The 9,757-nt window shown below is 44.0% G+C and overlaps 1 long non-coding RNA gene across 1 annotated transcript; it reads right to left on the bottom strand.

The window, feature by feature from the left end:
- Positions 1-1,189: 1,189 nt before the first annotated feature.
- On the bottom strand, positions 1,190-9,301 carry LOC132080193 (uncharacterized). The gene is made up of 7 exons (XR_009419513.1): positions 9,173-9,301; positions 8,617-8,716; positions 7,790-7,855; positions 6,674-6,749; positions 5,396-5,461; positions 1,952-2,028; positions 1,190-1,385 (listed from the first exon to the last, which is right to left on the bottom strand). It is a non-coding gene; the product is annotated as an uncharacterized LOC132080193 (long non-coding RNA).
- Between the last annotated feature and the right edge of the window lie 456 nt (positions 9,302-9,757).

The following is a 9,757-nucleotide window of genomic DNA, read 5'->3' as shown; positions in this document are numbered from 1 at the left end:
TGGTGTGCAGGGATTTAGCCTTGGCCCAGTGGTGCTCCCCATTCTTGGAGCTCTCCTCCATCCTCCCCATGGCCATGGGGATGGTGCCAGCCCCTGGAGAGGAGCAGCTGCAGAGGCTCCAGCACATTCTCCTGCTTAAGGGCAAGTGCTAATTCAAAGCCCATCATTCTGGGTATGTGGGCAGACCTGTTTTAGCAAGGGCATTAATTTGCACTTAGCAGTACTGAATTTCACCTGCCAGTTTATATCACCCTGATACTTATTTCTGTAAGATCCTTCTGCAAACCTCTGCTTTAGGTCTGGCTACTCTGGACAAATGTGTGCCAGCTGCAAACTTCACCATCTCACTACTTATCTCTTTGTTCCAGGTCATTTTGGAATATGCTGACAGTGTCCAGCACAGGCACCTGCGGGATCGCTATTCTAATTTCCACACACTGTTAAAATTGATATAGGACATTTTTCCTAACCCTTGTTTCCTACCTGTGTAATCAGTCCATAGAAGATTAATCTTGTGAAAATCTAGTCCCATTAAGCCCTTTCAGTGATTCTCTTCTGTGCTTTAGCCCTGCTGGCTGCTTTCTGGTGCATTTGCCTGCTTTTGGAAGCATTAAATAGACAATCTCTGCTTGTAGGTAATGTAGTAAAGGTCACTTGTCTTGGTTTATTTTAAACTTTTTAATTTAATCCCTTTCCATTTCATCTAAATCTGTTCCCTCATTCTCCTCCAGCTTCTTCATTTAAAATGAAATGTATCTGTGGTAGGATGGTTTTTCCATAGGGATGCTGAATTTGATAACCACAGATAGTACTAGAGCAGTTCATCAGTACTTACATCTCAAATAAGGTCCTCAGGAATAAATCAAGAGCTGATCCGCCTCACCTGTGCTCTCTAACTGATGTCTGACCCCCTAAAAAAGAAAAAGAGGATACTTATGGTAGTTACAAACGTGGTCTGTGAGTGATCACCCCACGTGTCATGACCAACTATGGTGAAAACTGAAGTCTCCCTTTCAGGGCAGGACATTACCTTCACACAAATTCTGAAAGTATGTAGGATTTAAAAGATCCTGATCAAAGCCCTGGCATGAGGAAGGAGATCTCACACTCACCTTGGCAAAGCCAAGCCCCACAACATGGGAACTGTCCCAGGTGAGTGTTCTCCATCCACCTCCCAACCAGCCTGGCAGGGCTTCTCTCTATTGACTTGTTTGGAATGAGAATTGATTTCCATAGAATCACATTGTTAATCCTGTGGGATCACTGAGTGGCTGCATGATTTTCATCTCTGGCTGCTTGCAAGCTCCTCAGCAAAGCTGGAGAGTGCTGCACTCCACAAACACTCCACTGAGTGTTTGTCTGTGTCCAGAGTTCCTGTTAGAGACCTGGGGGAGATGGGAAGGAGCTATGGCACTGGGAAACAGGCAGTGAAATACTACACAAATCCTTTCTAGTAAATCAGATTTAATACTTTTATGCTATTACAAGCTCCATTGAAAATAGTGCAAAAACTCTTAGTAAATCTGTCCCCTAGGTGCCTTATATCTGTATTTATTCTGTCTTTTGAAATTCGTCCATTTACCCAGTTCAGTTTCTGCTTCTGGGTGTTAGTTTTTATCCAACATGATTTAATTTTATACTGGGGATTGGGTTTAAAGCTTGCACCATGATATCTAAATAAGTTCATTAAATGCTCTAAGTTTCTCTGGTTACAAGTATAAATTCATCAGCATGGAAATAATGACATCTTAAACCTATTAAATTTAAAATATCTTTATGCTCAACCCCAGAGCTCAGATATGCCAGCCAATGATAATCAAATGCCACCCGACCACTCAAAAAATTCCAGAGAAGAGAAAATGAGCTGGTTTGAGGATGCCTGTGAGGCAAATCAGGCTGTCAAAATCCTATCATTCTTGGGAGGAATTTACATAGCTCATATTAAACTCACCAGAGCGACTGGAAACCTGGAGTAATTAATGCTGGGGGGGGAGGCAGGATGCTGGATGTGCCTGAGCCAGGAGGGCCCTGCAAAAGGAGGAGGGTCAGGAAGGGAACTGGGGTGCCCTTGGGAATGGGGAAGGTCAGAGCTGGGAGCAGTGAAGGAGAGGGGAGGTTTGGGTGGCCAGGGTGCTGAGTGGGTGGATGGATGTCCAAGGGAGAAAGACAGAAACCTCTCTGGCCTTAGGAAAAACCTTTGGCTTCCCTCCCAGCACCCTGATCTCCCCCTGCATGGGCTGGCAGGGCTTTCCATCCTCCTGTCCTGCTGCCCCACAGCCCAGCTCTCCGCACACACACTGCTCCTGGATTTCAGACAGAAAACACTCTGCTTTATTTACATAAAGAGAACTGGGAGCTGCTCCCAGCCCACAGGTTTGTTCCTCTCTCCATGGCAGATGGCCCTGGCTGCAGCCACCCTTGGGTACAGCAGCAGGTGAGGCTGGGGACAGGACACCACTGATGTGCTCAGGCATCCCTGGGTAGCAATAAATGAGAGCAGAAACAGCTGCCCCTGTCCAAATGGCTGCTCCCCAGCCCCAGAGCACACCTGCACTGCAGGATGTTTAAAGGTGATGGCTTTTGTCTCACAGAGGTTGGCAGCAGATAGACTCTGTCACTGCAGCAAGTGTGAGGGACCTTAATCCTCCTCTTATTGACATGACATATTGTAATGGCTTCTTTGGTTACCTATCAAGTCACTGTGTACTCAGAAAGCTTTAATCTGTAGATTATTTACTCAATAGACTGTAAAGGCTTCACATAATAGCACATAACTTCCAGCAGTTCCAGCCTATTGTGGCATGGGGAGTTTGTGTTGATTCCCCCCACCTAAATCTAACCTAAGGCATCTAGGCAGCAATAAGAACAGAAACCCCTTTCCCCCACAAACCAGAGAACTGGATTGCCTCCATCACCTCCCCCTTGGATCTCACTGTGCTCCATCTCCCTTCAGTGCAGGCACTCATTTCGCCTTCCCTGTCCCATCTGTGAATTTTCACAACACCTGTAGGAGTTCTTACAAACCTTGAGATCTTTGTCCCACTGCCCAAAGTGGTTAAAACTGGGCAGGAATCTCACAGATGCTGGAGGCTGAATGTACAATACCCAAATTCCAATTCTGTTCAGCACTCAATATTAAACCAACTCTCTTGCCCACCTTCCTTACCTGGTAGTGCAAGTTCTATGTTGCACCATGATAAGCCTTAATGAAAAGGGAAAACAGTACATTCAAGATTCTACATGCCAGATTTGACATGGGTGTTGCACATCCAAAAGATGTATAAATGTTGGTTGTAGCAGACAGAGCCTAAAAGGCTCCAGTTTTACTCTTCTAGCAATGACAGCAATGCCAGATCATCAGAATACTGACCATTGTCTGAGAAAAGGGAACCATGGGGATGGGATTTCTTAAAGGCATTTTTAATTTTCATTGTCTTTAAGATGTTCATAATTTAAAGGACATTCCCTACCAGGTGAAAACAACATTAATTTTGAGCCTAACTCCTCCAAATTGATTTGATTTAATTTAAAACATAGCTAATTAATTAAAACCACTCAACAATGCCCCTTTAATGTTTAACCAAAGAGCACACCATACTCCAGCTGAGCTGCTAAATGTTTATATCTTATTAGCAGGCTTCCCAAAGCTTAGAGAAAAGGATTTCCATGCAAGTTCTCAGTCCCATCTTTTAATTACACCTAAACAAGTCAGCTCATTATAATTCTACTACAAACATTGCTCTCAAGAGCATCCTGCAACATGCATTTAGCAGGTACCACCAATACTTACTCCCACACCCATACTTGCATGTATTTCTCCATTTTTAAGTGGCAATCCCTCAGCAGAAGATCTCAGAAAGTGCTCACCATTTCTGGCACAGCGAGCACTTCGGAATTAATTGCCAGCATGAAATAAATACAGCGTGAAGACGTGCATTAAAACCGAGTTATAATTAAGCAATATGGAGATTTGTCCCTGGTAATCAATAAGCTCGGGGAGCTTGGAAGTTTCTGGGGCTGTGGGCGGCACGGGGAAGGGGTGTGAACGGCTCTCCCTGTGGGGTGTTTCACCATCTGCTCCCCTCTGTATCCCCCACAGAAGCTGTCCCTGCTGGCTGAGAGCTGTGGTACCCACACAGAGCTTGCCTCTTGCAGCCTCTCCCTACCTTGGGCATCTGTGCCCATGCCAGCCCCTGCTCTGGGCATCTGCGCCCATGCCAGCCCCTGCCCTGGGCACCTGTGCCCATGCCAGCCCCTGCCCAGCCACCCTGGCAGCACCCATAGCCACAGCAGCTCCCAGTGAGGGGCTCAGAGTGAGGAGCAGAGCTCTCAGAGCCCCAGTTCTGCATCTCCCTGGCTGCAGGGGAGAGAGGAGCCCAGCACTGCTCTGCTGTACCAGGGAGTGGCCGGACTTCGAGCGCTTCCCGTGGTGTTTTTCCACCGTGACAGATTCCTCCCAGCTTGCAGATGGTTAGTCATGCAAAGCAGAAATAACATTGAATTCAATCTTCAAGAGTCATCAGATTGGACCTCGCTTCTTAGCTCAGCCTGGGGACTAGGATGGTGATTTGCCTGAGATTAAGGAGTCCTTTTTGAAAATGTAAACAACATCTTGCCATGTGCTGGCCTTTTTCTGTTTACAGGGTTTGATTTCACGCCTGAGAAACAAGCCTATTGCATCATCCTGGTGGAGGGATTCTGCAAGAAAGTGTTGGCTGAGTGAGGAAAATCACTGATGCCAGCTCAGAAGTCCTAATTGCCCTGAATGAATTACAAGCTAAAATAGTCTGGCCCAGTTACCAGCAACCATCATACCCATAACAGTTTGGCATGGCAGCACAGAGGGAAGGCTTCATGTCAGACTCCATTCTCCACCCTCTCCATTTCCCTGTTGCTTTCCTGAACAATTCCATTAGGATTTATCCTGTTGATGTGAGATTATTTCCAATACTTCTATTCCTTGTTCAAATGTATAGAAATTAATTTTCTGGTCATAATTTCAGTACCTCTGGGACATTAGCAGGCTGGAAGTAAAAATAGAACGTCATTACAGTGTCAGGTAATGCGGATGAGTGTGACTAATAACCTGAGTGTCATTGATTTAATAATCTAATAATGTCTCTGCACACTCAGCGCTCAGACTCACTGAGTGAAGATAAAGATTTAAGCCCAGCTGAAGCTGCAGATAAGAATCAGCACCTTGGCTTTAGGGATCAGAACCAATGATAAGCAACACAAGGCTAGCATCCAAAGAATTAAAGCAGGGGAAGGAGCTGGCTGGTTTCTGCAGCTCAGGCTGCACAGGAGGCAGGGTCTCCATTCCCCAGGGTGACAGCAGTAGGAGGTCACAGCTGCCCACAGGAAACACTCATCAAGCTCAGAGAGAGATGCTCACCGTCTAGCAAAGGTCTGGCAGCTCTCAAATACCCGCTGGCCTGCCAACAGCTTGGTCTGTGGTTGTCTAAAATGCAAAGGAAAAGCCCATTAAAATCAGCTACAACCACTAGCCTGGGAAAGTCTGGTCTACGGCCTGGAAAGCAGGAGGTGGAGTGAAGGGAATGGGCTTTCAGCTGGGACACAAACCTTCTGACTCTGTAATCAGGGTTATTCATTCAGAGAAAAGCTGCCACAACAGCTACCAAGCTCGCTAAATAGAGAAAGCTGCAGAAAGGATCTCTTTCCCTGGAGAGCATCCCTCCAGCCAGACCCATCCTCCCCCTCCTCTGACCAGCACTGCTGGCTCTGGCTCCCCATGCTGCTGATGGATGGCGGTGAAGGTGCTGCTTCACCCTGGATGATCTGGGAGATGGATCTCACCCCCAGAAACCACACAGAAATGCCTGCTAATGAGACATGACACCAGGTTTGTTATAATTTGGTTGGAACAGGGACAATCGATCTTCTCAAACTGCCTGTGAAAATCCCATTCCCCAGAAGGCACCTCTAGGCTTGGCCAGTTTGAGCTCCATATGCTTTATTACTAATGCAGAAAAATTTTCCTGTACCTGGGACTGTGCTGGCACAACCGAGGACAAGTGTACTTTGGGTAAAATCTTTGACTGCAGGAGCTTCAAGCTTCTTACAGCAAGGAAGGTTCTGCAAATTGTTCAGCTTCTTTTTCAGATCATGCTCTGAAGGTCTCATCAGTCTTCCCCAACACCACTTCATCTCAAGTATATTTACTTGTTTCCAGTTAACTTCACCCAGATAACAGGAAAACTCCCTGAGGAGTTGCTATAGAAACACCCAATGGAGGCAAGGAGAGATTGGGGCAGCAGAGCCAAAAGATACTGTTAAGATTAAGGGAGATTTTAACTCCCTCTCTGTAAATACAATTTCACTGGAAAAGTTGCAAAAATAGGAGTTAAAATGGAAAATTTCCTGCATGGTTAGTGATGGGGTCACTGCTGATCACCCACCCAGGGAGATTCACCACCATGAAGGAGTGGAAAGGCCTTTCCAGGGATCCTGTCTGAGGGTTTCCAGCCTCAGTGAGACTCTGTTTGCTCTCAAAAGGACATCTGCAAAAAGGTGGCTAAAGTGCCCCCCATATCTTTTCCAGTGCCTGGTGACATTGATAACCCTTTAAGCAAAGCAGTGTCCTTCTGCATAATGATCTGAGAAGGATTAAATGCAGGAAAGAAATATAACAAGGAGTCAAGGAGCTACCTACCATTAGCAGCTCTCAGGCAGTTTTGTTTCAGGCGATTTACCAGTGCTTTTGTCCAAGCCATTCATTCCACAAAACACTATTATGAAAATAGATGTCATTAGAAGCACTTTTTAATACATAAAATAGTCTTTCTTTTTGCAATTCAACTGTGTATTCAATTCAATTTTTCTCTTACATTTCTGAGAGTTCAGAAAGCCCCAACAATAAGAAACAGGTGTTCTGATCTTCTGCATAAACCAGATTTTTGGAACAGTTAGTGTCCTTTCTCTTATTTGATGCTCACAGACATAAATACTGAGGGTCATTAGAAATGAATTATCTCTGACTGTAAAATAGAATGGGGATTCATCAACTATATTGGTTTTGGTCATCTATGCATATATGTGTAGCTCCTTTGGCAATTAGTCATTAACTAAACCACTGCTTCATTCCTGTGAACCAAATTTGAGTTGCATTTTCCTTCATTGTATCTGTAAGCTTTTCTTTGCATTGTTTTTCTTCATGTGGATTATCAGCCTGGATTTGCAGGGGTATTTCTCTTACAGCCAGCAGGGTAGTTAATTAACACAAGCTCCATATGCCAAAGGTGGAGCTGCTGGGGGAGCCTAAAGAAAACAAGATCTTCATCAGGAATGGATGTGTGCCTGCCCAGGAGCTCATGGACACACAGCCAAAAACACATGCAAAATTACAAAACTCCTAAGACAAGAAAAAACGAGTTGATGCACACCAAACACCTAAAAGAAATTTGGAAGAAAAAGCCCCCAGAAATTAAAAACCTCAGTAATTTTATATAAAACACACAGACTACAGCCAAGTACCCACCTTTAATGCTAATTATCATCCAGGATATTGGCTGAGCTGGCTGGAATCTGCTGGGGGTTTGTGAACATGTTTATCTTAATTGCATTCATGTGGTTGTGGGGTTATTTGATTTGATCTTGAGATATCTGACACCTGATTTGTATGTGCATTTCTGACAGGTTTGAAGGATGCACAGAGCAGGGAATGGATTGTCTCTATGTGCAGAGTTGTGGAAAATGTTCTTAGGGCCGAGACAAAGTCAGGTGTTAAATCTCATAAAGAAACAGGCAAATTCTATATCTAATGACTTACCATGTAAACTTGTAGTCAGAGGAGATTATATCAATTTCTGTGGTTTTTGACCACCTGGAGATGCTCCTTAAAAGGAAGAATAATATGATTAAAGTGAATGTAAAACCCCATAGGAAACATAACTTTTAGGCTTCATTTTTTCAATACTGGGACTTCTAGGACTACTTAGGATACAATCATTTTAAAGCACGCTGCTTTCCACTGTAACTACACACAGAGGAAGGAATGCTCGTAAAAACTAGCATTTTCCTGAACAACAAAAACATCATTGATCACCAACCAGCTCCATCATGTGAGCAAACCCTCAGCTGAATCACTCAGCTGCTCCAGGTTCATTACTCAGTATGTTAATGCCCTGTGCAATAAACACAACAAATGAAATATGGAACTACTCTAACCACAAATCATTACTAATTGATACAGCAAGACTCAAGGAAAGCTATCACTAGGAACAGCTTCTGCAAAGTTATCCCTGGATATACTTTCAGGTCTGCATCCTCCCTGCCACAGAGGAGCAGGAGCTCAGTGAGGTCTCTCAGGCTGCTCTTCCTATTTATCACATTTCATCCATCCTGAATTCCACCATTCCATGCTATTCCCAGTCAATTCAATTTCAGTGAACTTAACTGAAATTTTTTTTCTTTGATTCTATTTTCCCATGGCTTATTTGTCCTTAAATTCCAGGCTGATCCACAATGATTGTTTAAAACAGGATGCAGCCAAACTATTCAACACTACATTGACTGAACACCACATACTATTATGGAAAACATAGCTTGTTCTTAAGTTATTCTAATTAACCCTTTTAGAGGGTATCTTGCTCTTACCTTAGTATCCTTACCACATGCAAAAGAGCCTGAGGATTCAATGAACTGTTTCCAGTTTTTATTCCATTCAGATTGTGCCCATCTCTTCTATGCACAGTCCCTGCCACACAGATAATTCGATCATTGTGAGGATGAGATGGTTTCACCACAGATCTGTGAGAGCTTCATACATCACATTTGCAAACCCCTGTGCCTTCTATACAGTAGAAAGTCCCCAAAACTGCTCTTATGTATTTTGAACTGGCACTTTGTTCTTCCCATCACTTATTTAATTTCCAACTGGATTTAAACTAACACATTTTGTTAATCAAGCATTTAATTCTGAAGAAGAAATGCAGCTCTTTGGAAAACTGCAGCATGGCTTCCATGAAACTCTCCTGGCTGTGTTCAGGACAGAGGAGCAGATTTTTTTACCATTCCAGCCATACTCAGAGAATATTGAAGACAAAGCCCTAGAGAAGCACATGTGAAAAGACAAAAAATTTCTTCCATGTATTAGGTACAAAAATTCAGCGTACATAGTGCAGTGTTCCAGGCACCAATGAAGCTGACTTACCAGCAGTCTTAATCTTGGGGTGAAGTGTCTTAATGTTAAGAATATAAAAAGAGAAATTATCCATGCCCCTGTGTGTGCAGGATATTGGAGTCTGGCTCGACAGGGCAGTATATAATTCTCTGATTCTCACTGAAAGGCAAAAAGCCTCACATTACAGCTCATCCAGGAACTGCCGACAGAATTTCATCTCTCTTTCCTGCTCTACTTATTCTTCAGGTAGGAAAAAAAAAAATAGGTGGAAGAGTTGAATGGAGACCTTTGCCAGTACTGCACAAGAGCTGGGTGATTATTCCAGCACAAAGGGCAGTGGATCTGCGGGGGCACACTCCTGCCAGCATAGCCCAGGGAAAGCACACAGGACTCCTGGTCTCTCTCTCCTTTTAAAATTATATTTCCATTTGGTAATATTTTAATTGCCGTTCTTTCTGCCACTGTACCCCCCTTGATGTGCTCCTCCCATGAACACTGACTGCCATCCCCTCTGGATTTCAGATTTAAAAGGCACAAACAGAGACTGCTAGCTCAGCACTGTTATTTCAATATAGCATTTTCCTTAGGGAAACATCAGCACACAAGGTAAAAAAG

This window comes from Ammospiza nelsoni, chromosome 15, assembly GCF_027579445.1.
Source record: "Ammospiza nelsoni isolate bAmmNel1 chromosome 15, bAmmNel1.pri, whole genome shotgun sequence".
NCBI classification, from domain to species: domain Eukaryota; kingdom Metazoa; phylum Chordata; class Aves; order Passeriformes; family Passerellidae; genus Ammospiza; species Ammospiza nelsoni.
This window is presented reverse-complemented; position numbering and strand designations above follow the sequence as displayed.